Genomic DNA, 27,301 nt, shown 5'->3' with positions numbered 1-27,301 from the left:
ACAGCTTTTCATCCGCAGACTGATGGACAGACCGAAAGGGTGAATCAAATCCTTGAGGACATGTTGAGAGCTTGCGCTCTAGATTATGGTTCCAGTTGGGATGATAATTTACCCTATGCCAAATTCTCATACAATAACAGTTTCCAAACAAGCATTGGAATGTCACCGTTTGAAGCTTTGTACGGAAAGAAATGCAGAAGACCATTGTTATGGGATGGAGTAGGAGACCACAGTCTTTTCGGCCCTGATCTGATAAAGGACGCCGAGAAAAAAGTCAGACTGATTCGGGACAGGCTGAAAGTAGCACAATCGAGACAGAAGATCTATGCAAACTCAAAGCGTAGGGAGGTTACCTATGAGGTTGGTGATAGAGCGTATCTCAGAGTTTCACCGATACGCGGAGTTAAGAGATTCGGAATGAAAGAAAAATTAGCTCCACGATTCATTGGACCGTAACGGGTCTTATCACACCAGGGAGAAGTAGCATATAAGTTGGACCTACCGGAAGCTTTGGAAAGCGTCCATAACGTGTTCCACGTATCACAACTGAAGAAATGTCACCCCGAAATGGCCGACACCCCGTTGAGAGATACTGTTCCGCTTGAGGAGGTTCAGTTGCAGAGTGACCTCACCTATGAGGAAAGACCAATCAGGACTTTAGATACAGCGGAGAGACATACCCGCTCCAAGACCATCAAATTCTGTAAAGTACAGTGGGACCATCACACCAAGGAGGAAGCTACATGGGAACGCGAAGACAATCTCCGGGAAGACCACCCACATGTCTTTGCTAGCCAACCGAAATCTCGGGGATGAGATTCATCTTAAGGGGGTTAGGTCTGTAACATCCCAATTTTTCCAAACCTTGCATCATGCATTGCACTCATGAGCATTATGCCATTTATGCATATTGAGCACTCTTAAACCAAAGATTTAAAACTTAAACCTCTTGATCAAGGCTTTTGCTATTTGAATCCTACCTTACACCTATTTGGAATTTTCAAACCCATAGGGTTGAGGAAATAGAAAGGGGTTTATTGCAATAGATAAACTACCCCATAATTTTTGGTATTTAATTTGGAGTTGAAAAACTATTTTATATTATTAGTAATATTGCCCAGAGGCAAAATTATAGGCAAAAGTAATTTTGAGTATTTTATTTTTAAGGGAATTCAGTCCAAAGAGTTGAACCATATAAGGATATGGTTTTACAAATTTTCTGAAATTTATTTGGTTTGATTTGGAGCTCAAAATCCAAAGTTATAAAGGAAAACTAGAAAAGAAAAAGGGAAAGGAAAAAAAGGGAAAACGGACCGGCCCAGTCACCCCGAGCGCGCGCGCGAACCGGCCGCCAGCCCGGCCAGCCAGCCGGCCCCGCCCGCGTGCCAACGGCCACTGACAGGTGGGGCCCATCTTTAAGACTCCGCGCGCCACTATAAAGCCCCCCCCCCCTCTCGTCTCTACATTTCCCCCTGCCCACTCCCTCTACCTCGCGCCCACGCCCCGCAATTTCTCGCTGGAGTTCGCCACGGCCGCCGGCCATTTTCGCTCGCCGTCGACGCCACGGTGAGCCATCGACCCGAAGCTCTACTTTTCCTTCATCCACGTTGCTTTGCGCATCTTTTGACGCGGACGATTTCTTTTTCGTGCTCCGTAGATCGCCGACGTCACCCACCAGAGCTCGTTGCCGCCGCTTCCTGTCGTCCTAGGCACCGCCGCTGTCTCCACCTCGTCACGTCGTCCCCGTCATCGCCTCTGCCTCGTCGCGCCGCCCTCGCCGACGTCTTCCCCGATGCCCGAAGGCCACCGGAGCATCCCCAACGCCGCCCGCCCGAACCGCCGCCGCCGCCGGAGCCCAGCTGGAACCCTACGGCCACCGAAGGTGAGCCCGACGCCCGGCCCCCGTTGGGTCTCGGCGAACGGCCGAGATTAAAACATTTTAATCGAAGGGTATCCTTCGATCCCCACCGTCCATCTCGTTTAAGTGAGATCTGACAGTCGCGTTTTATTTTTACCCCGGAACCGGTACAGACGAATCACGGAACGCCATGTGTCGTGTAATAAAATGTAAAGTTTATTCCCGGACGAATTAAATGGTGAAATTGCAGAAAAAAACCCTGTAATTTCAAACGCTCATAACTTTTGAACCGTTTGGCCGAATTTGATGAACTCCACCCTTTTGGAATCCTCATGACATGTAGAATATTTTGGCACAGTTTATTTTCGGTTTTGATCATCTGGAACAGGACCAAATTACAGAATGATTAACTCTGGATTTTATTCCACAAAAGTTGACTTAAAACCATTTTGGACTAATTGTCCACTTGTAAAATCACCTAGTTGTACCCTCTATCTAGTGGAACCAGGAAAGAATTTTTTTTTTGCATAAAAATGCATGTATCACCAAAATTATCTTGTTCTATGCTTCCAAATGGACTAAACTGACATTGTTTATGCTTTTCCTTGCTTACACTATAAACACTATCATAATTTTCATCACATGGTTTCAATCACTAGACAAGTTAAATAAAACGGGAGATCAAAATAGGAGTGCATCATTTGCATAGCATCATGGCATATTTGCGTGAATGTTTTGTGTTTGGTGTGGTTGTTTATTGTTGCTATACGCTTGTTCGTTAGATTGTTCGGAGTGCGAACCATGTCATTGTGAGGAGTGTGAGAACAGCAACAACTTTGGACAAGGCAAGTTTCACCTTGATCATGAATTTCCTACTATCGCACTTATTTTAAAATATTTATGCATTAGTGTTGTTTGTAGAATGCATTAGGATTAAATTATTGTATTTATGCTAGCTATGTTGTCCTAGTAGTGTAGATTTTCCTTGGGATCATATCTCTACCAGTAGCCACCGCAGTAGTTGTACGCTTAGCTGTGCTATGTAATTATACGTGGGAGGGAACCACTTCATTCTAAAATATAGTTGTCGTAAAAGTTATTTTTGATGTATGGCTAAAAACAACTAATAATGAATCATACTGGGTGGGCGGCTTTGAGTATTTCGGATGTATGCGACTTCGGGTCCATTTCTATGGGTCCATGTCTATGAGTCATCTCTCCATATCTATGGGAGCGCCTGCGTCGCAATTGTGGAATGCCACCCAGGGTAACCAGAGACTGGACTAGATTCCTGTTTAATTGCTTCCAGTACAACCACATGCTAAATGTGCTCTGGCGAGATAGAGTAAGTCGTATGAACCTAGGCCCGAAGAATTTTATTGATGTAGCCGTGTAGGTGGGAGCATAATTCTTTCGTGGTCTAGGAAATTACTTCTGAAAATTTCGTAATCGACGCCGTTGCTATTCTACCCTGAGGACAACAATGGATTAACCCGTCGGTTTCTTGTGGGTAAAGTGTACCACCTCTCGAGAGTGTCAAACTAAGTACTTAGCCGTGTCCCCGGTTATGGACAATTATGAGCAGCTAGATTTGGAAACTGTAAGGAAGATCTCGCTCATTCAAATTTCATAATAAAATTTACTGGGAGGAACTTGGGTTAGGAGCATCGGTGTGTCTACCGGGTGTCCAATAGTTTAATAGGAGCATCGGTGTATCTACCCAATGTTCAATAGATAAATTCTACCTTAACATCAATTGTAGTAGGTTAAAATTTTGTTATGCTTCCACGCCAAAAAGCCTAAACTCCACCTAGCCAATACTGCATATATTTTTTAGGTATTGTTATAACCCTCGGTGAACTTGACAATACATTCAATGTATTGACCCCTAGTGGCTGCAACCTTTAAATGTTGCAGGTAATTCCGACGATGAGTAAGATTACGTTGTGTTGGGTCACGAGTCTGCATTCCAACATGCTCTCTCTGTGGTGTTGAATTGGCTCGTATTTTTCTTCGTTTTCCGTTGTCAAACAATTTATGTTATTTTCAGTGCTAACCCGTGTGATTATGCGAAGTTGTAAGTACTTTAAAGTTCTGGATAAAGACGATGTAATAAATTACTTGACATTTGTTTCTCAATATTTCATCTTGAACCGTGTGTGCTAGTGAGTCGATCCAGGGACTAGCACAATAAGCACAGAGATCGAACCCTATATGGACGCGGTCGCTTCAAGTGTTATGAATTTGGTGAACTGGGAACATGATGAACCCCCTTTTTTCTGCACGTGGACATGTTGAATCTAGTTGCCAGGGGGTGTTCATTTCTAGATTGAGTAGTGGTTGGTTACCTCTATCCCTTGTTGAAAATCCAATCCAAAAACTGCTTAAGGGCATGTGATACCCATGGCTTTCCCTCCTCTATCCCTCTACAATGTCTTCTGCCTGTCTTGAGGAAGAAGATGGGGGGAGACGAGATCTGGTTGGACGATAATGGGCGATGTCGTGGGGCTCAAGTCTCGGCTGTGTGTGGGCGCGCTGCTGGGCTGGCATGAGTTGGCGCGTTGTTGGGCTGGCGTGAGCGGGCGGGCTGCGGGGCTGGCGCAAGTAGCGCAGTCCTTATAAATAACATCATCCTTTTTTTTTCCACCAAATATTAAAGCCTTTATCTTTCTGCCGTCTCTTCCTTTTTTTTATAAATTTTATCTTTCGACCTGTCACGGCCGTAAGAACGGGCATACGCAGGTGTACAAGATTCATGAATGCGGCGCTCAGGATCATGGTTCCACCGGGACATGAACCTGCCGCTCGGCCGCTTGAGCGCACGCACAGCCCCCCTGCTACTTTCTTTCTCTGGTTGATTCTTATCCATCTAACTTCTCGCAGTATTTATACGTGGAGCTAACCTCCCATTCAATCCAGTAATAACACCCAATGCAATTTCGAACCATCACCACATGCTCTGAAAATGATTATTCACCCCGACAAACAAGCTAAACGGCATGTCGTACAAATTAGTCCGGTACGTGGTATCAAATGTTAATATAGATCAGGATCTCACCCTAGGGGCTGTCCCGTGCGGCCGGAGCCGGGGAAGACGTTGATTTGTGGTGGTGAACGAAAAGGTGCGGAAGTGCAAGCGTATTGAAATTGAAACTGAAACCGATGCGGCTCCACGCTCCACGCTCGACGGGGTATATTTGTTTCTGAGATCAAAATTGTTTTTTTTAGCGAGTCTAAATCGCAGATACCGGAATGAGGAGGAGCACTCGCATCGCAGGCCGGGCGATCCCCACGAAGGCCCATCTAAAACGTAGTCCGGCCCAGGAAGATGGTTCACAGGCGGAGTTGTAGGTCATGACGGTTTCCTATTGTTAGGAGTGATCAACTAACGAAAAGGTCTGATAATCTCGTGAAGATACCAGGTTAAATGATACTCTGTCAAGCGAGGGCTCGATTGGTTACTCGTGTTGTCTTCACGAGCTATTCTCGAAGCTCTGTCGATCTATCAAGGTAAGAACACACATGTTTAATCACTGCCATTTTCGAGATAAAAATAACTGTTTTGTCTAATTGAAAAAACCAGCAAGCAAAAAGATGATAACACAGTTCATTGGTACCCTGAACAGCGTTGGTAGACTGCAGCAATAATAGTACAGTCGCTTCTTGCATGATCACTTTTCTCTGTGATCACCCATTTAGTTACAGAACACGGATACAGGAGCAGGAGGTCTCTCATAATCGAACTTCTTCATCTTAACCTCTCTGGCTTGGCATGGGGAGGCAGCAAGCTTGAGGCAGCAACTGCGGGTGCCTTTGGATCTACAGCAAAGCAAAAACTAGCCATGCCAGGCAAGGCTAAGCGTTTGGTACTGATAAGATATTCTTGCTTTTGATGGCAATTTAGTCAGCAACTGCCACCAAATCCTTGCTCTCGGAGGAGAGCCGATTTGGCTCGCTCACGGCGGCAAGCGAGCGAAAGCTGAAAAAGAACAACCGCATCATGTGATAGTTAAAGTTTGACCAGTCAAATCTTACTATTTTATTCACGTTCTGAACTAGCAGGCTAGATAGAACCAAACATTGAGTCTTGCCTCCGTAAGCTTTAGCTCAGCTAGGCTAGTGTAGCCTGGCTTGGCTAAGCTAGCTGAGCTAATAAACCAAACGCACCCTGCATGACTTGCGGTAAAATCATTGGCGTAGGAGGACTGATCAGTATGCATGTTTTTAGTAAACCTCTTTGAACTGCATCAGAGCATCTCTAGCATCCCTAAAACTAATTCCCTAAAATTTCTGCTTCTTCCGTAAGATGCCACATGATGTAGACCATTTGCAGAGTCTAGAGCTCGAAAAAAAAGAAGATGTAGACCATTTGCAGAGTCTAGAGCTCCACATGGAAGGCACTGAGCTAATTTTATACACTTGTACTCAGCTAAAGTAACCTACAGTAAATCGTTACGTTTTATCTCTGGTTAGTCCTTTCAACTTTGGGGTACAAACAAACACTCATTATCATCACACTTTTTGTTGTGCTCACTGCTCTCCTGTCCTCTCTACTGCTAGCGTCCTTTTTTCTGTGTTCCTCGGTGTAATTTCCAGGTCGAACCCCGTTTTGACTCTTGGCAATAAATACATATTATGTTGTTTCATTAAAAAAAATGCTGCAGTCAACAATATTCACTTTACACCATCCATGCTAGGGTTACTCTAATACTCTATACATGTCATTTACCATTATCATCACATATTAGAGAGGTTTAGTATCAAAGCTTGTGTAGTCTGGACAAGTAATCTCAGGGAGGCCTCACATGTATTTGATATTTTGATTCCCTCTAATGCATATTATATCATAGGAGTTCTCTTATGAAGTGAATAGAAAGTAATATCGTCCAACGTTTCAAAGGAATGTCAGAAAGTAGTTTAAATTGGAATGCTAAAATGCTCATGCTCCAGACCTTTGAAATTTAAAAAGGGAAAGTGTCATTAACTCTGGGAAAAGCTAAAATGTGGATGAGAAAGTGTAGTCCCAGAAATTTTTCGTTTTTACTAGGACACTTTCCTGTTAATAACATCCTTTTCTGCAGGATCTTTTCCTGGTTGATAACACAAAGCTATTAAGGTGAATATGACAAAGAACAGATGAAAACTTATGGATCTAATTAATCACCAGAAAGTTCCCTCGATGGTTGACAATGATCTATTTTTACAGGGTCACTAAGAAATCTTACAAGCTTTCCGCAAGTTATGGAGTTGCTGCCTCTTGTTTACTGCCTCCAAATGCAAAACCTACAAATGAGAAAAGGTTAGGTTAGGTTGATCAACTATTTGTTATGCCATTATTAATCTGAAGTGCTCATCACCATAGCATGCAATGAATGGAATTAAGCAAACAAATATGTTTAGCTGCACGTGGAATGATGACAGCATTCAACTTTCATATCCTCTTTGAAGTTCCGTTAATTAAGGTATTGTATACATTATAATGTCGCCTAGTACTGGTGACTTGTAGCGATATTTATGTACAGATCTTCAACAAATCCAGCAAGAACTTATGTAACACATGCTTAGGATACAAGCAGTAACCAAATAATATCGAAAATGAGAGATTTATAAAACAAAGGTAACTGGCATGACTTGTGATCCCATATATCAAAAGTTTTGAACACACGTATATGATTCAGCAAACTGATATAACAGATCGAACTCTCTACGGTAAGCCATAACAAGATCGGAGTTGACGTAATATTATATGTTCCACAAGGATCAAAATAATCTTCTTACCTATGTGCTGCAAGGAGTAATACCTCTCAAATCAGACAGGAAAAACATATAATATTAGATGATCAGTGTAATCTTTTAAAGCGTCCAGGCGCTCTAAGCGCGAAGTCAATTTTTGCAAAGCGCTAGGGTAACTAATATGGCCTGGGCACAACTGATCAGGCCCAAGGCCCAACTGCCAAAGGAAGGCCCAGAAAGGCTGGGAATCGAACAGATCCATCGAACACGAGGCATATCGCCAGAAACGGGTCGGACTCCTTCGTCTTCAAGGGCACACGTGGCTCCAGGGCCAGGGATCTGCTGCGAGAGGCCACCGGAGCTCCGGCAGGCGGCGGCACGAAGCCCAGGCACGTGCCCTAGGTGCCTGCACTGTAAATCCACCCATGCCGGAGAGGGAGAGGCCGGCGGAGGAGGATGGGATCTGGCAGGAAGCTTCATGGCCGCTGAGAGGAGAGAGCTCCTCTCTCTCTCTCTCTCTTTTCCCCTCGATTGGAACCACTGGTGTGTTCCCCTCTCTCTCCCGACTCTGTTTTCCCTCCAATTTCTCTTCTTCTCCCGCCTATTTCTGTTTCCCGCAAGCGTCCAGAAACAAGGGAAGAGGCGATTTCAGCGCCTAGGCGACGCCCCAGGACACTTTAGTCCGAATTCTAAGGCAAGAACGACGCCTTGACATCGCTGGGCGCTTCGACGCCTAAGCATCGACTAGGCGACGCTTTGAAAACCATGCAAACATGTACTGACAAACTAGCTGGATGGAACTTCTATATCTATTTCATAAATGTAGGTCTCAATGTCTACTCCTGTGTGTCCGTATACTTACCTAAATTCAAGCGCAGTCAAAAACCTTATTTGTTTTGCGTGTGCACTTGTATTGAGTACCTGATAGGATCGACTGGGTTATTGCAAACTATATTGTTCCAGCTGTGGCCCATTCAGGCTAGCTAATCTATAGACACTTCTTGCTATTAAACAAATATAAGATATATTTTTCTGATAGAATAGACTCATATGGAGAGAGACAGTAGGCACCAGTCATGGTAAATCAGTAGTAACAGTTTCACGCATAGTTTATCATTGGTATCAATTTCATGCATGGATTTTAATTTTTTTTCTTGTTTGTTATAAAGAAGACATGTACCTAAACATTGTAGGACCCCATTTGTTTGTTTGCTCGTTGGGTTGGACGCGGCTTCACCAAAGCTGCGCACGATGCACACCAGGCAGCATATCTTTTTGCCCCTTCGACTATGCCTGTCGAGCAGCCATTAAAGGCACAACATCCAATGTGTTTTTCATCTCTGGCTAGACCTCCCCAGGTGTGAACAAAGGACAGTTGACATGCACAATGATCCAAAACGACCAAGGTTGGAAGCTTTGGCTGGTCCTAGCTCTAGCCAGTATATTGTGAGCACACAGGAAGGGATTGGCTCTGAGAACAGATTACTGAAGGAGGACATTGACAATATCATTCAAATTGAGCTGGACAAGAGATTGGCCGCTTAATTGAAGCAAGTGGAGCAGGGAGCATATGCTGCTGCTCTGACAAGTTTGCAAACCAAAGAGGTGGTTCCTGTGCTTGAGGAGATTGCCAATGTTGATGATCAGCAAAAGACCTTAAGTGAGGAGGTGTCTGGTGATGATGTGAATGTGGACTTGGAGGATCCTCATGACCTAGAGGTGGTGGATCCTATCAATGATGTCTACAATGAGGAAGTCAATTATGAATCTTCACAAGATCTGGAAACCAGGGTACAGAAAGCAAAGAGGGGAGAGGACCCATACTCCAAACCCATTACAGTAATGACTGAGGAGGAGCTAAGGAAGCAAGCTGAAGACAATATTCACAAGAAACTCAGGCCTCAGGGGGCAGTACTATCATGGACAAAGCTAAGGAGCTGGCTCTGAAGAAAAACTTGAATCCCAAAGGTACTATCAACTCTGTTCTTAATACACCTAACGCTGAGCTGTTCTCTATTGCTGAACAACTCCATGTACACTCAAATATTGTAGGATCACTCAAAACATCAAACTACAATGATTTTACTGGTAAACATTTAAGGGAACCTGCTGTTTACTGGTACTAAAACTGTATAAATACATGTTGGTTCTTGTGGGCAAAAATTCAACATAGGGAAAGAGATTACCTTTTTATGCGTCGCCAGCATGGTCCTGCTGTCCTCCATCATCTCGGTGGTGGACTTTTGCCCCGAGATTCCTCTCCCACTGCCAACTCCTCACGACTGCGCAGCAGAATCCGATGATGACCACCGCCACGCAGAAAATGACGATTCCAATGGCGACGGCGAGCGCGGCGTGTGGCGACAAGTGGAGCGACTTGCCAAAGTCACCCACCTCGCCATTCTCACTCGCGCTGTCGCCACCGCCGCCCTTCCCGCTCATAGTAAATATCTGCACAAAAAATTGCAAAATGAAGTGGTGAAGTTAGACAAAATAGTCATCTCTTTTCAGGGGGGCAGTGCAAAAAATACGGCAGACAATCGTAAACTAGCACTACAGCAAAAAAAAACAGAAGTCTAAATTCAGATTCTGAGTGGCCGGCTACCACCAAAAGATGATCTTTACATGAGAATGGCCGGCTACAGCCAGAACATGCACTTTGGCTCAATTTTAGTTGCTGTAGTAATAATGCAGTGCACATCCGCCCATAATTTGGGCTGATTGTCTATTGGACTCTACCTATTTTGGATTGGGCTATACAATGGAAATGAATGGTCTGCCAAAAAGAACAACATAGCTAGTTAATTCTAGATTTGCACTGCCAAAAAGATTGTGATAGGACTGCAAGAAAGACATTAACCACTTACTCTAATGAATGGGAGATCATCAAACAGTAATCTAGAACTGAAATTAATTTACACTACTGCAGCTGAGCCAGACGTCAAATCACACAATAAAAAACCAGTAACGGGCATGAACAAGCCCAGACTACCAATGGCTACAAGCTACTGCAGTGCGTATATTTTGATCACACATTCAGAGACCAAAAACTACGAAAAAAGGAATCCTACCAGGGGAATTGCAATTGCATAAATGTGCAACTGGAATTGCTTAAATTCAGTGGTACAATTGTAAAAGGCCGGTGCTGAAATTGAGCAAAGTAGAAATATATTGTATCTAAAAGTTTTGAAAAAGATTTGAATTACAAGTTCTGAATATAGAGGGACATATACAGAGAGAGACAAACATAACAGTTGGCCCAATAATGAACTGGAGATGCCCATTAAATAACAAGCCGATTTAACAAGGCACGACCCAATTAATAACTATACAACCTGTAATACGGAACCCTAGACAAATGGAAGAAAGAACATTGAGGCGGAACACAGCTCCACAACACGTATAACAGCAGCGAGGGGCATGGCGGCTGGCAGAGACTAGAGAAGAAGAGAAGAGAAAGAAGAAAAAATCCAAGGGGGCGGCAAGATCAAGCCATACTAACCTCAGCAAGCAGGCGCAAGGATGTGTTTCGCTTCCTCCCTTGCCTCCCTTGTTCTTATCTCCCTCTGTGGCTGCAGCAAGATTGGAGGCAATCCCCACCTCCCAGATCAGGTAACAATGCACCCTACTCTCAGTATAGACAAAAAACAAAATTAGTGCTACAGCTGCTCCCCTTATAGGCATTAGTAAAAAGCTATTAGTATAGACAAGAAAAAGGGCACACTTTCTTGAACAGGCAAAAACTAAAATTGATAACACACATATATGCAGAGTTTAAAGCATTCTATGGCAGGTTGTACTCTCAGTCAACTTCCAAAACTCATATGGTGTCTGAGCTATGGAGAAGAGAACTATCTCCATAGCACACACACTCTCTAGCATTTGAACTAAACAAAACAGTTACGGCCCATAGTTTTCTGTGGACAGCAGGCAAAAAATAGCCAATACAATTCTACAAAAAATGTAAAAAATCTCGATACCCAAACAATATGCGCAGCAGTCAATTCAAATCTGAAACACAGAAATACACTGCCATACGTGCAACCAGCAACTATCTGAATCTGAATCACATAACGCCACAAAAATGAAGCAAACCAATCATCAGCGGGGCGGGGGACCCATGGATACCCGTTACAAAACAACACCTACCCCCTAGATGTTGTTCTAGTTCGTGCTATGACACAAGGACAAGCATGCAAAGGCCGAATCAAACACCCCCATCCGCCGCAAAAATCGTCGCCGGTGAGTATACGAGCAAGCAAAACTCACCGGATGCGAGGGAGCATACTCCGCCATGGACCAGTCAGAGGGAAATCGAAGGGGAAACGCCCGCCTCTGCTGCATTTGCTTCGTCACATCCGCCCCGAAAAAGCAAGCAAAAATCAACTGTGGGAGCAAAACGAAATGCGCAACCTACCGAGTTCAACGCGGCCAGAGAAACTCACCGCGCGGAAGTGATCTACTTTGCGGGGCGAGCCGGAGCGGGAGGAGTTGAGGTGACGGAGGACAAGCCCGTAGACGAACCCCGGCGCCGCCTCTAGGGTCTCCCGGTGGGTGCGCCCCGCTCGCCCTCGCCATCTCCGTCGAGAAGGAGCGGTCGCGGCCGCACGGCGGAGGGAGGACAGGGGACACCAGAAATGAAGGGAGACATCACCTGACGGGGGTACACGAGCAGACTCCGGCGAGCAAAATCGGTTCTCCGGCCCCTCCCCAATTGGATCCCCAGACCCCACCCACACCCTCCTCTCAAGCGCCGAATGCGAAGAACCAGAAGAGGTCGGAGGCCAAAGAGAGAAAGAAGAATGCACAGCGCACGTATCTTGATGCTTCGATCCGACGGTACAGAAATTGACTGGTTTCCACACATGAATTGGACGCCTGTGCGCTAGCAAAAGATACACAGGGCGGGAGAAAAATGCGTGACTACTTTCTCTGTCTCTTCGAAATAATATTTATACACATTCTAATTTGTTTTTGCGGGTGCATACACAGGTCTGATCCTTCATATTGGAATCGTATGGTTCTTCGTTTAGTGCCTGTGTTTGGGGATGAATCTCCTGTTCTTGCCTTAAGAACGTGCAGCCGCCAGGCGCTCGTGGTGGGATGGGACTGGGAGCTACCGCCCTTGAACAACAGTGCCGAGCGAGCAACGAGCTGCTGTCTAACGCGAGCTAGTGCCGCCACCGGCCCGCCGCCATGCATGGGTCGCAGAAGAAGGACGGGTGGCGAGGCGGAGGAGTTGCTGGGGATGGACAAGTCGCCGGAGACAGAGCAAGAGACCAGGTAGCTACTTGTTTTTTTCTCCTAGTTTTTCTCCAACAACAAAGATAAAAAGAATTGCGGGAAACGGCGGATTACCTTGTAATTTCTCCTTCGGCGCGGGAGCTGGACCGCGGGGCGTGCAAGGCTGGGCTCCGTCCAGTTCGCAGGCGTTGCAGGGTCACCCTCCACCGCAGCCTTCGCCCCCGCAGCCGGCTCCTGTGGATGGTCGTCAAGGAGCTGTTGTGTGTTGTGGGTGCCAAGGAAAAGAAGAAGAAGATGGTCCGCTGGAGGTGTAAGTCTAAAGAGCATGTGATTAAAGATTGTCCAAATGATGTGTATTGTTCAGTTTGTGATAAACATGATCATACCGAAGTCCGCTGCCCAATTTTGAAGATGCCCCGTCTCGGCTATGTGGCTATGGCGGTGATAAGATGGGTTTTTCTCAGATTCCTGAAGAAGCAATGGTTGGTAATGGGGTTGCTCCTAGCATACCGCCTACCGCCCTGGTTTCGGTTTCGGGGGGCACCATCTCAGCAGAGGTGCTTGAGGCGAAATTGCGTCGCATGATCCCTGCTCGGAGTTCCTGGACTTGGGAGGCAAGCCCCCACGGCAATAATGCCTTGGTGGTGGCTTTTCCCTCACAAGAGGAGCTTCAGCAGGTGGCTAATTTGAAAATTCGGCTGAAGGCCTAGAAGGTCTCGTTGGAATTTAGTGAGTGGAATCCCGACGAGGTTCCCCCCGCTTTCCACTTGCACACGATCTGGGTTCATGTCAAAAGTGTTCCCCAATCCTTGAAACATTTTCTAGGGATGTGGGCGGTTGGTTCGGTCATTAGCGTTACAGAAGCCATGGACATGCTTTACTTTCAGAAGAGAGAGATAATCCGTATTCAGGTAACAATATTGGACCCAACGCTCTTTCCGGTTGAGGTGGATGTCGCCGTGGCCAAGGTTGGGTATGTGCTTAAGTATTCGCGAGAACCAGATAATTTTCAGTATGACCCTTCGGTTGCTCCCACTCCTATGGAGCGTGATGACGAGCCAAACAATAAGTCTCATGAGCGGGACGACGAGGGTAAGCATTCTCAGAATAAGAGGGCAAAAAATGCTGGCTCGGATAAGTCGGCTTCCAATAATATTCAGATTTCACCTTCTCACATGCACTCGGCACGGTTTGTGGTTTCTCCCGGTGTGGAGGTGGACTTCTCAGACTGGGCGGTCACACCGCTTGCGCTGCGGCCTCGATCGCTTCGCTGCCACGTCGAGTCCTTCGGGTTCTGGCGTCGCGGCTGTGCCGTGCTTGCTGGTCACGGCTGGTGTTTCTTCAGAAGTGGTGTCCGCCCCTTTTTCATCCCCATCACGGGATGCTTTGAAGGTGGTGGCTGCTGGTTCTGCTTGTGCTAGTGAGGCACGTGCTGCTGCGACTTCGGGTGGTGTGCCCATGCATGGTAGGGCTGGCCAAGGCCTTGTTGCTGCTGCTGGTAGTGCGGTGTGCATTCACCCGTCGCTGCTACTACGACACCCAGCAGGGCAGCTGGCCCTGTGGCTTTTGCGGCTGCCGCTAGAAGCCCCGCGGCTCAATATTCCGTGGCTGCACCAAGGGCACGTGGTGTTGCTCCTCCGTCGTCGGCCGCTGCTGTGTCACTTCCTCCTTTGGCTGCTGCGGCTGCGTCTTTGGGCTCTCCGCCGCAGTCCTCACCGATGTTGCGGAGGAGTGAGCGTACCAACACACCGCTCCCATCCGGCATGATTCCTGCGGACGAGGACACTCTTTCAAAGGCGATGCGTTGCGCAGCTTCGCGGAACCTCGACACTCCCCCTGGTACGCCTTCGCCTTCTGTTTTATCTATCGCTTCACTTTCACCTGTCTATTTATCTATATTCTATTTTTAACGTAATCCTTCTTAAAAAAATATCTTTCTTTTTACTTTTATTGAATTTATTGAATTATTGAATTGCGGTAAAGTATTCTAATTCAATAAGGATTTCGCGGGCGAATATTTACTCTATTCCTGTCTTATTTGGTAATTTATAACCTTACCAAATAAGACAATTTTTGGGGTTTGTTCCGCCATCCCGTCCAATGAGGTTGTCTTTTATTTCCTCTACTGCTAGAAATATTGGTGTCTCTTTGGGTACTAATAGGCTTGAGGTAGATATTTCGGTTAAAGCTTTAAAATGTATGGAAATTGATAGTTTAAAGTTGTCTCCTGGTTCTTCTAATTCCTCTCTCCCGAGTGGTGGTGATGAGGACTTGGAGATGGATGAGGATAAGGTTTATGATGCACACCTTCTCAAGCATGTTGTACAAGAGGTGTCGGATGTGGGTCTTGACGAGGAGGACTTGGGTGTTTTTTTAAGCGACCTTAAGGCCTCTTCTCGTAAATCTAAGTCTAAGAGTTCACGTTCTAAAAAACGACATGATAATAAAATGGGCAACAATCTAAAATCACCCCAAGTTGTTTCCTCATGAAAGGCGTTTTCTGAAATAGCAGGTCTTGGTGACTTGGCTAAACATGGGTATATCGCTGAGATTGTTAGGGATCATGGTCTAGATTTTGTGGCCCTTCTAGAGTCAGGTAAAAAGGATTTCCCTCGTCCTGTTTTGACTCATTTTGCTGGTGGGTTAGACTTTGAGTGGCATTCTATTCCTCTTCGGGGCCGATCGGGAGGTATTTTACTTGGGGTGAATTCTGCGGTGTTTGAAGTTTTGGATGTGTTTGGTGGTGATTTCTACATGAAACTCCATCTTAAAACACTATCTGATGGCTTCAAATGGAGTCTTATGGCGGTGTATGGTGCCTCTCAAAATGAACTCAAAGCATCTTTCTTAAAATAATTAGTTAATGCGTGTCGAAGTAATCCTTTCCCTATGCTTATTGGTGGGGATTTCAATATTCTTCGATTTCGAAAAGATAAAAACAACTCCCGCTTTGACAACCATTGGCCTTTCTTGTTCAACGCTGTTATTGACAGTCTGGACTTTAGGGAAATTGACCTATCATGGCGTCAGTTTACATGGGAAAATAATCTTCAGAATCCTACTTTCGAGAAGTTAGATAGGGTCTTGATGACTAATGAGTTGGAACAAAAATTTCCCCTCGTGTCAGTTTAGGCCCTTCCACGTCTTGACCATCACCACGCGCCTCTTCTTCTTGACTACGGTTGTGCCGCCTTCCATGCAAATCGTCGCCTGTTCAAATTTGAGCTTGGCTGGCTAATGCGTGAGGGCTTTGTGGAGCGAGCTACGAAGGTCTGGCGCAGGCCCTGCAAGGGAAAAAATACCGCTCAACATTTTAACGGCAGACTGGGAGCGGTTCGCCGTGACCTTCAAGGGTGGGCTGCCCACATTACTGGTGTCAACAAGCGCGAGAAAGCTCGCTTGTCAGCTATCATCGATGAATTGGATAAGCTCGCCGAGGTCAAAGGCCTTACCAATGAAGAGATTGAGCTTAAATTTCAATCGAATGATTTGGCCCGCCTTTGGCGTAAAGAGGAGATTAAGTGGTACCAACGATCCAAAGTTGAGTACCTACTTAAAGGTGATGATAATACTAAGTTTTTTCCATTTGGTGGCCAATGGTCGGCATAGGAAAAAATGTATTTTCAGCCTTCAGCACGAAGGGGATATTATCCAAGGTGTTGGTCCTCTCAGAAACCATATCACTGAATATTATCGGCAATTGTTTGACCCGTCAGAACCAAGCTCTGTGTCAATGATTGACTCGAGATTGGATGACATTCCTCGGGTCTCTGAGGCTGAAAATGAGTTCCTCACGGCCCCTTTTACGGAGAAGGAGGTCAGGGAAGCCATCTTCCCGATGGAACACAATAAGGCCCCGGGACCGGACGGCTTTCCGGCGGAATTCTATCAGGTTTTTTGGGAGGTTATCAAGGATGATTTAATGGCTATGCTCCATGATTTTCATAATGGTACTCTTCCCATGTTTAGCTTCAACTTTGGCGAAATCACCCTTTTGCCCAAAGTTAAAGATGCTAATCGCATCCAACAGTATCGACATTTTTGCCTCTTGAATGTTATATTCAAAATATTCACGAAAGTTGCTAATAACCGTTTGAATAGTGTGGCGGATAAAATCGTTCGCCCGACTCAAACAGCTTTTATGCAAGGTCGTAATATTCTCAATGGGATAGTGGTTTTACATGAGACCATTCATGAGCTCCATCGAACAAAATTAAGTGGTGTGATCTTTAAAATTGACTTTGAGAAAGCTTAGGATAAAGTGAACTGGTCATTTCTTCTACAAACCCTACGGATGAAGAGTTTCTCCTCCAAGTTGTGTTCTTGGATTGAGAGCTTCGTCTCGGGGGGAGTGTGGCTGTCAAGATCAATGACTTCACTGGTAATTTTTTTCCAAACACGAAAAGGTTTGCGGCAAGGGGATCCTCTGTCCCCTATTCTCTTTAACATTGTGGCAGATATGCTTGCAATATTTATTGTGACAGCGCAATGAAGGCTTAATTGGTGGAGTGGTCCCTTATCTTGTGGATGGTGGTTTGTCTATTTTGCAATATGCTGATGACACGATCCTCTTCATGGACCATGACTTGGAGAAGGCTCGAAACCTGAAGCTAGTGCTTTGTATTTTCGAGCAGTTGTCGGGCCTAAAAATCAATTTTCACAAGAGCGAACTCTTTTGCTTCGGCGAGGCTTTGCACTCTGTCCAGCAATACTCTGAGTTGTTCAGTTGCGTGATGGGTTCTTGGCCCATTTGTTACCTAGTCATCCCAATCCATTATCGGAAATTGCGAAATTCTGAATGGAAGGGGGTGGAAGAACGCCTCGAGAAGAGACTTGCGAGTTGGAAGGGTAAACACCTCTCAATGGGGGGGCGGCTTGTGCTCATCAACTCGGTTCTTAGTAGCATGGTCATATTTATGATGTCTTTCTTTGAGATTCCACATGGAGTTCTCAAGAGGCTTGACTATTTTTGGTCTAGATTTTTCTAGCATAATGATAGTCAGCAAAAGAAATATAGCCTCGCAAAATGGAGTATCCTTTGCAGGCTGAAGGACCAAGGGGGGTTAGGTATTTAGGATCTCGACGCCAAAAATATTGCGCTTCTTAGCAAATGGTTGTTCAAACTTTTGTATGAGGACGGTATGTGGCAGGACTTGATACGTAATAAGTACATTTGTTCACAGGCTTTGTCTCAGGTTGAATGGAAACCAGGTGATTCCCATTTTTGGGGAAGTCTAGTGAAAGCCAAACGGGTTTTTTTTTCGTTTTGGCTCGTTCACTATTAAAGACGGCTCTCAAGTGAGATTTTGGGAGGATTCTTGGCTGGGGTCGGCCCCTCCGAGAGCAATATCCGGCCCTATTTCTCATTGTGCGAAATAAGAGTGACACCTTGGCTTAGGTTCTCGCTTCCTTTCCTCCGAATGTGTCTTTCAGGCGTAGCCTAGTTGGACCCAAATTGGTTGCCTGGACTTGGTTGCCTGGACTGAGATCCTTAATCGCCTTATTTATGTGACCCTATCCCCTGGACAAGACGAGTTCCGATGGAATCTGCATCTCAATGGCGTGTTTTCGGTCAAATCAATGTACCAGGCATTCTGATGTCCCGATTGCCAATGACGGGTTATGGAAACTAAAGGTTCCTTTAAAAAATAAAATTTTCCTTTGGTTCTTGCGGCGGGGGGGTCACATTAACTAAAGACAACCTGTTAAAGCGGAATTGGAAGGAAAGTCAAAAATGTATTTTCTGTCATGACGATGAGACTATTACGCACCTTTTTTCGGTGTCGTGTCTCTCGCCTTGTGTGGTCAATGGTCCAAATAACTTCTAATCTTTTCCCCTCTCGTGATGTTACTCATATGTTTGGGTCCTGGTTACGGGGGGTTAATCTAAGATTTAGACCGCTTCTCATGGTTGGGGCGGCTGCTTTATGTTGGGCAATTTGGCTTTGTAGAAATGATATTGTTTTTAATAGAATGAATTTAACTTCTCCAATGCAGCTCTTCTATTCGTCCACTCATTGGCTCCGCACTTGGTCTACTCTCTTCAAACCAGTGGATCACCAACTGGCTTTGATGGCGTGCAACACTTTGGAGCAATTGGTCAGGGACTTTTTTTACCACAATGGGTGGCGGTCTAGTCTGCGAATTGAGAATGTCTAGAGATGTTATTTTTCTTTCGGTATAATTTTTTAGTTTTATTTCGTACTTGTGTGGCTGTGTGCGTTTCGGCGCAGAGGCCGGGGGTATGATACTCTTTGAGATCAATAAAAAAGCTTCCATTTTTGGAAGAAAAAAAGTATGCTTGAGGAACAATTTGTGTGCATCATTACCATCTAGCTCCAAGTCCTCGGAAGAAACTTTAGGAACATTTAGTCTGGCATATATTGCTATAGCCGTTATACTCACCATTATAGTGTAAATGGATGGAATCATGCTCCCTGCTTTTCTTTGACCGGCAAATCATGCCCCCTGCTTGTTGAATTAAGATAGGCTATTGAATTCAAAAACCTCAGTTGATTGAAACAGAACATACATCATAATTTTGTGGGCATATATACCTTTTGGAAGTACTTATGTTACAGAAGATATTGTTTGCTGGGATTCCTTAAGATAATAGTTTGTTCTGTTCCTTCTTGTCACTTCGTCAGTGAGTTATCGTTGCCAATCATAAGATGCAATTCATGATCGAAAACTATGTTCAAAGTCAACAAAGATTTTTAAGGAGCACGATAGGAATGGTAAATATTAGCTGTTCTGAGTCACCTCAGAGAAATTACAAGAACCTAGATACTTAGACAGCATGTGTGAAATGCATTAGTAAATTCGTAGCTCCCTACGGTAAAATTTTCTCATTATTCTCTTCCATGCTGTTATGTTAGTATTTATTTCATGTTTGTCATGATTTGATAACTCTGTCGACATTGCGTAAATTGATCTTATAAGTACACAGTTGCACTGGGGAGTTGCTTATAAATATTTCAATAGAGCAAGACAAGCAGACAACCCTGAAGGTAAAAAGAGTTATATAGTACATAGATACACGTTTTGTTCACCAATACATTGGAGTATCATATTACATGATTTTTTTAAACGGGAATAATTTTCTCTTGTTACTCTTTGCTCTGGTAAATGAATGTTCTTCATTGCTATCCTTATTGTTTGTGTCTCAAGACAAACAAAGCTTGGTCGATCTTTTATATTGTATATTAATTCTTGTACACTCTGTTGAGAAGGAATGGGGCTTGATTTGCTGACATTCAGGAGCATTGTCTATTGGGTTCTCTAATCTTCATTGATACGATATTAAGTATGTTATCTGTATCATTAATACTTTCCTAATTGATAGCAAGCCTAGCAAGGGTCTGCACAAGTTCCTGCGGAAGCACTTCAATGGTAAAACATTGCCGCACTTCAATGGTAAAACATTGGTTGTTGCTGACTCGAAACTTGGGAATGCTATGAAAGAAAAGCTTGTGAGTTCGGCGCATCAACTGTTATCTTCATATGAAACGATCAAAGTCATTGTGTCACTGGCAGTTATGATGTTGTTACTTTGCAGAAAATTGATTATCGTCACGATTCTGCTGTGTTTGGACTAGCATAACATGATCTGGGTCCAACGAACCTATGATTGACCCACAGTTTGTCTAGGTATATGCCGTATCTTTTGATTCTTTTAGATACTAACCGCAGAATGGAACCAGAGCTAAAGGAGGCAGTTGTAATTTACATGGATACAGAAGTTGACCCATACCACAATTTCCCTTTCTTCTTCTACTCTTTGATGGCTTCAAGCTCGACAAGGACAGTACCCCATACCACAATTCCCTTTCTTCTTCTACTCTTTGATGGCTTCTAGCTGATAAATTAAGAAGTCATCAGTCATTAGTTTTGCTCACCAGTCTTTTCTTAGCCTTCGGAGTCTCGTCTTTGTCATTAAATTATCAGTCTTTTCTTAGCTAGTTATTTTTTTATGGGATTAGCTAGTTATTATTAATCTTGTTTTTTTCATAATTATTGGTAATTTGATATGCATTCCTCAAAAAATCTACATAACGTGCTATCAACGGTTCTTGATCATGTCCGAGTGTATGCGTACAGCTAATTTATCAATTGCGAACTGCCATGTTTTTCTCTACTCTAATTCCTTCCCTCTTCTCTATCTCTTACCTTGTGTGTGTTCATTCTGTTAGTTTGCTGATAAAAAAGGACAGTACCCCATGCCAGGTTTTCCCTTCTCTTCTACGCTTTGATGACTTCTAACCGATAAGGACAGCTTTCCTTACACTTGATAAGTCCTTTTTTTATCTTCTGCGTACATGGCTAAAACTATTAAGGGAAATTACCACATTTTGTCTACTCTAGCTCTTTCCATTTTTTTCTTATTATTTTTTCCTCTCCTTCTAAACCGACAAGGACAGTACCCCATACCACAATTTCCCTTTCTTCTTCTGCTCTTCTATGGCTTCTAGCTGATAAAAGACAACTTTTCTTACATTTGCTATTTCATCTACGTGTCGTCGCGCGGGGCTCCGACACCGGGGATGCGCGGGCACCTCCTTTTAGGTTCGGCAGTGGGCTACGGGGATCACTCCGGCGATCGCCGGTGAGGACAATGCAAAGCGTAAGAACACACTAAGAACGCATGCACACTCTTTTTACCCAGATTCGGGCCACCTTGCGGTGTAAAACCCTACGTCCTGCTTGTCTGAGCTCGTATTACCGTAAGATCGAGTGTTTACAAGTTGCCGGGGAAGGGTCCCCGGGTGCTCCCTTTCTAACTAAGTGCTCCTTACTATTCTGGGCTATTGGCAGTGAACTGTGACTCGGCAGCACGATAAAACCGAACCCTTTGACCGTTGGCGGGGGTCCTCCTTTTATAACCAAGGGGATACCACAGATGCCACGATGCATGGATTACAAGTGGCGAGCAAGAAGGGCAGCTCCTCCTCGGTGCGCTGGCACGCATGCACGAGCGCCAACCCCGCGGCTAGGGGTCTAAGGCCTAAAAGCTAGCCTGGACAGCCACTGTTCGCCTGACTAGACGGATAACCCCCCCTCCTATTGCTCACTAAATGCGCCGTGCGCCTCACTCCTTGTCCTGGCGACCCTGCACACCGGGCGCCTGCCGCACGCCCACGTGGCTCTGCTGCTCTGTTCGCTCGGCCCCGTCCTCGCGGCGGAAACCTGCGCCCGGAAATGCCCCCTCCCGGCAAGTGTCTTCCCGGGAGGTGCCCAGGCGGGATTATTCTTCAAAGCCCCGCTAGCCCTGCCGGGCTGGTAGCTTGCCGGGCAGCCTGCACGTTGCCGTCCAGGGTGAGATCCTTCCGGAAACCCAGCGATGCGACCCACGCGTCGTGCAGCGGTGGCACCCCAGGTGCCACTGGTGCGACACTACGGAGTAGCTAGCATATCCTACCTCTGTTTTTATCTATTCTTGCTCTATGCTGACTTCTTTAGTCATCAGTCATTAGTTTTGCTCACGAGTCTTTTCTTAGCCTTAAGAGTTTCATTTCTTTGTCATTAAATTATCAGTCTTTTCTTAGCTAGTTATTAGAGAGTAAATTCCATTTTGTACCTCCTAATTCTACTTTTTTGACAGTTTTTACCCAATTCAGCAAGATTTCCACTTTTATACCCCATTTAACAAAACATGTTCCAGAAATTACCCCATGTCCAATTATGCCTCAAATCTCCTCAATTCTGATAGGATGACCCCGCTTGCAGGCAGCTGTGGCTTGCCAGGTAGGAAGCGGACTGCTCCTGCCCAGGCGAAAATGTCATGGTGTGAAGATACAAAATTAGTGGATGGCAATACTAGCAGCCTATCCTTGATCCATTTTTTTTGCTAATTTCTCGGGCGCGACCTGATGAACGGATCAAACAAAACGGATGCATGAGCTGGCTAGTTTTTTTGTGTGTGTGGAATCTGAGCTAGCTAGTTGTTCCATTCCCTCTGGTGCTCTTTCTTCACCAGCCCATTGTTAAAGGAATCGGTAGATTGATTAGTACTTGACTGTAGCTAATTGTACTTGCCATATGTGTACATGTCATATCTGTACTTGCCATATGTATGATGTACGTATGTGTTGATATATGTATACAAGAGATTGGCCTAAGGGCTCCTTACGGCAAAACACTATTCTTAACTTGGTATCAGAGTCTCAACCCCAGCCGCTATGACTTCCGCGCTGCAGATCGCCGGCACCGCCCTCGTCTCGAGCCCATCCGCAACACTTGCAGCACCAGCCGCTCTCTCCAGCATCCCCGTCCGGCTCGACCACACCAACTTCATGCTGTGGAAGACCCTCATGCTTCCGAATCTCTCTGGTGCAAACCTGCATGGCTACCTCGACGGATCCGTGCCGGCGCCACCGAAGGAGATCACCCAGGCGAGGGCAAGGAAGCCAAAACAATGGCCAACCCGGCATATCATGCCTGGTGGGTACAGGACCAGCGTGTCCTTGCCGTGCTGCTCGCCAACATGGGAAAAGACGTTGCAGCCACGATGATCGGCTGCACCACCTCTGCGGAGGTCTGGTCCGCGGTCCACGACATGTTCAGCGCTCAGAACCGTGCGAGCGTTCGGCATGTGCGACTCCAGCTCCAAACGCTGAAGAAGAGGGACATGACAGCCGCGGAATACTTCCGCAAGATGAAAGCCCTCGCCGATATGATGGCAGCCATCGGCAATCCTCTCTCCGACGATGAGGTCATCGACTACATTCTCGCCGGCCTCAGTCCGCAGTTCGAATCGCTGGCCGCGTCGCTCACCTTCATCACCACTCCGGTCACCCTTGCCCAATTTTACTCTTTTCTCCTGCGATGTGAGGCAATGCAGGAACATCAAGCTCAATCCGGCGAGTGGTCTTCATCAGGCAATGCTGCTGCTTGTGGTGATCACCGTCCCCAACTATCCAACGACGGCCACTTTGGCCGTTATGGCAATGGACACTCGGGGGCGGTGGCGGCCAGCACGGCCAAAATGGTGGCCGCAACAACAACCGTCGCGACGGCGGCAACCGTGACGGTGGCAACCGCAATGGAGGCAGGGGTGGCGGACGGTACCGTCCTCAGTGCCAGATCTGCCGCAACTGGGGCCATGACGCCCTGGCCTGCCGCAATCGCTTCAACCAGGGCTACCAGGCAGATGACCTGCGCGCAGGCTACCAGGGCAACTCCGCCTCCACGAGCCATGCCTACCACGACAACCAATGGTACATGGATACCGGTGCGACCGATCACCTGACAAGTGATCTGGAGTGTCTCTCGGTTCAAGAACGCTACGGCGGCAAGGACCAAGTACAAGTGGCTAATGGTGCAGGTTTGTCTATTTCACACATTGGTCATTTGCATCTAGCCAGTTCGTCTTTAAAGCTAAACAATATTCTCCATGTTCCTAAGATTAGCAAGCATTTGCTTTCAGTTTATAAACTGGTAACCGATAACAATATTTTTATTGAGTTTCATCCAAAGTTTTTCTTTGTTAAGGACATGGTCACGAGGAAAATAATTCTTCAAGGTAGAAGTCGCGGTGGTCTCTACCCAATGCCCTTCGCTCCTCTCGTCACGCCTCCAGTAGCATCAAGGTCACCTCCTAGCAATGGCATCAGCGTCTTGGTCATCCGACAAATAATGTAGTGCGGTTTCTTGCTAGGCACAAACATTTTTCTTTTTCACCTTCTGAGTCAAATACATCTATTTGTGATGCGTGCCAACGTGGTAAAAGTACCTTATCATGCTTCTACTCGCGTTTCTACTATGACTCTTGAGCTTATTCATACTGATGTTTGGGGGCCGGCTCTCCCCTCATCCGGAGGTTACAAATATTATGTGAGTTTTGTTGATGATGATGGTCGTTTTTGCTGGATTTACCTTCTCAAATATAAGTCAGATGTCGCACATGTTTTCTATTCTTTTCAGAATCATGTTGATCGTCTTTTGAATGCCAAAATAAAATCTGTGCAATCTGATTGGGGCGGTGAGTATCATCGCCTACACAAGTATTTTCAACGTGTTGGCATCTCCCATCGAGTGTCGTGTCCTCATACATCTCAGCAGAATGGTATCGCTGAGAGGAAACACCGTCATCTTGTTGAAACGGGGCTAACGATTCTCGCTCAGTCATCTCTTCCCTTGCGGTTCTGGGATGAAGCTTTCCTCACCGCATGCTACCTCATCAACCGCATGCCCACTCCGGTGCTTCACCAAGATACCCCCATCCATCGACTCCTTGGTGTCACACCGAACTATGAGTTCCTTCACACCTTTGGGTGTGTGTTATAATGCTCACAAGCTCAAATTTCGATCCAAAATGTGCACCTTACTTGGTTATAGCACGATGCATAAGGGGTACAAGTCTCTAGATCGTTCCAATGGTCGCATTTATATTTCTCGTGATGTTGTTTTTTATGAGAATATTTTTCCTTTTGCCACTCCTGGTGTTTCTGTTGATGTCTCCCAACTCCGTGATCTCGTCACTTTTCCCGTCTGAACCGGCTATGATCAATGATGTGCGCAAATATGGCTTAACCTGCCTGCTACCTAATCCGGTTGTCCCAGCCGAAGTGCCTCTTGTGCACGTCTCTGGAGATGGCGACGTGCATGTGGCTCCCAAGCTGCCTGGCGCTGTTCAGGTCGATCAGGAGGCAGGCGCCTCTTCCCCAACGCCTGGGCCTGCCTCCCCGGCCCACTCCAGCTCTGCTGAGCCAGCCCAAGACGAGCTGGGCCTCTCTCCTAATGCTGGACGGGAGGAATTCCCAGTTCCTGACTCTGCTGCGACGGCTCCGCCACCTGCTGCTGCGGCGCCTCCGCCGCCTCCCGCTGATGGTCACTCCATGATCACGCGCAGCCGAAATAATATTCACAAGCCACGGGAGTTAAAGGATGGCACTGTCCGGTATGATCCGCGTCGTCGTGCTTTTCTTGCGGCTCCTACTTCTCATCGTGATGCTCTCGGTGAACCGGCATGGCGTGCAGCGATGGAAGATGAATTTGACGCTCTTTGCAAGAACAGCACCTGGACGTTGGTGCCTCCACCACCAGGAACAAACATAGTCAGTTGCAAGTGGATTTTTAAAACCAAGCACCGTCCCGATGGCTCCATTGACAAGCACAAAGCTCGCCTTGTTGCTCGAGGATTCACACAGCGGCACGGCATTGATTATGGTGATACTTTCAGTCCTGTGGTGAAGCCCGCTACGGTGCGTCTTGTTCTCTCCCTAGCAGTCTCTCGCAATTGGAGCCTTCGCCAGGTCGACGTGAGCAATGCCTTTCTTCATGGTTTTCTTGCTGAGAACGTTTACATGCACCAACCTTCGGGCTTTGAAGACCCAGCTCGTCCTTCCTTTGTCTGCAAGTTGCAGCGAGCTCTCTATGGACTGAAGCAATCCCCTCGAGCATGGTACGCTCGCTTGAGTGATCGTCTCCAGCAGCTCGGTTTTGTTCCCTCCAAGGCCGACACATACCTGTTCATTTTCTCACACGATGGAGTTCAGTTGTACATGTTGGTTTATGTGGATGACATCATCATTGCCGGCTCCACTCCACAGGCCGTCGATCGCCTCGTGCAGTCCCTATCGGAGACTTTCCCGATCAAGGATCTTGGAAAGCTTGAGTACTTTCTTGGCCTAGAGGTGTCTTACAATTCTAGGGGCATCTCATTGACACAATGCAAGTATGCTTTTGATTTGCTGCATCGCGCCAATATGGAGAATTGCAAGCTTGCCTCCACTCCTCTATGTGTACCCAACAAGCTGGCAAAGGATAGTGGCACTCCTCTTTCGGGTGATGATGCATTTCGGTATCAGAGTATGGTTGGTGGATTGCAGTATCTCACGCTCACTCGGCCCGATATCGCGTTTGTTGTCAACAAAGTATGCCAATATCTTACTCAGCCCACAAATGAACATTGGGAAGCAGTTAAGGCATTTTGCAATATGTGAAAGGGACCATGAATACTGGCCTTAGCATCACCGAATCACCGTCAACTTCCATCAGCATATTTACGGATGCTGATTGGGCAGGATGCATTGATGATCGACGCTCAACGGGTGGTTTTGCGGTCTTCTTAGGATCCAATCTGATTTCATGGAGTTCCAAGAAGCAACCCACCATGTCTCGGTCGAGTACCGAAGCAGAGTACAAGGCCCTAGCAAATGGTACAGCTGAAGCAATCTGGATGCAGTCAGTGTTGCAAGAACTAGGAGTTAAACAAGAGAAGCCACCGATTCTCTGGTGTGATAATCTTGGCACCACCTATTTGACTGCAAATCCAGTATTTCATGCTCGCACCTCAGGCGATCAACTCGCCGATGTGTTCACCAAGCCGGCGACGAGACAAATGCTGGACCGATTCAAACACAATCTGAATCTTGTACACAACAGTCCAGATTGAGGGGGCATGTTAAAGGAATCAGTAGATTGATTAGTACGTGATTGTGTAGCTAATTGCACTTGCCATATGTG

General features: G+C 46.0%; 1 long non-coding RNA gene across 1 annotated transcript; it reads right to left on the bottom strand.

The window, feature by feature from the left end:
- Positions 1-6,811: 6,811 nt before the first annotated feature.
- LOC100836353 lies at positions 6,812-12,331 on the bottom strand. Its single transcript, XR_731617.3, has 4 exons — positions 11,861-12,331; positions 11,094-11,216; positions 9,778-10,042; positions 6,812-7,141 (listed from the first exon to the last, which is right to left on the bottom strand). It is a non-coding gene; the product is annotated as an uncharacterized LOC100836353 (long non-coding RNA).
- Positions 12,332-27,301: the final 14,970 nt, after the last annotated feature.

This window comes from Brachypodium distachyon, chromosome 3 (assembly GCF_000005505.3).
Source record: "Brachypodium distachyon strain Bd21 chromosome 3, Brachypodium_distachyon_v3.0, whole genome shotgun sequence".
NCBI lineage: Eukaryota > Viridiplantae > Streptophyta > Magnoliopsida > Poales > Poaceae > Brachypodium > Brachypodium distachyon.
This window is presented reverse-complemented; position numbering and strand designations above follow the sequence as displayed.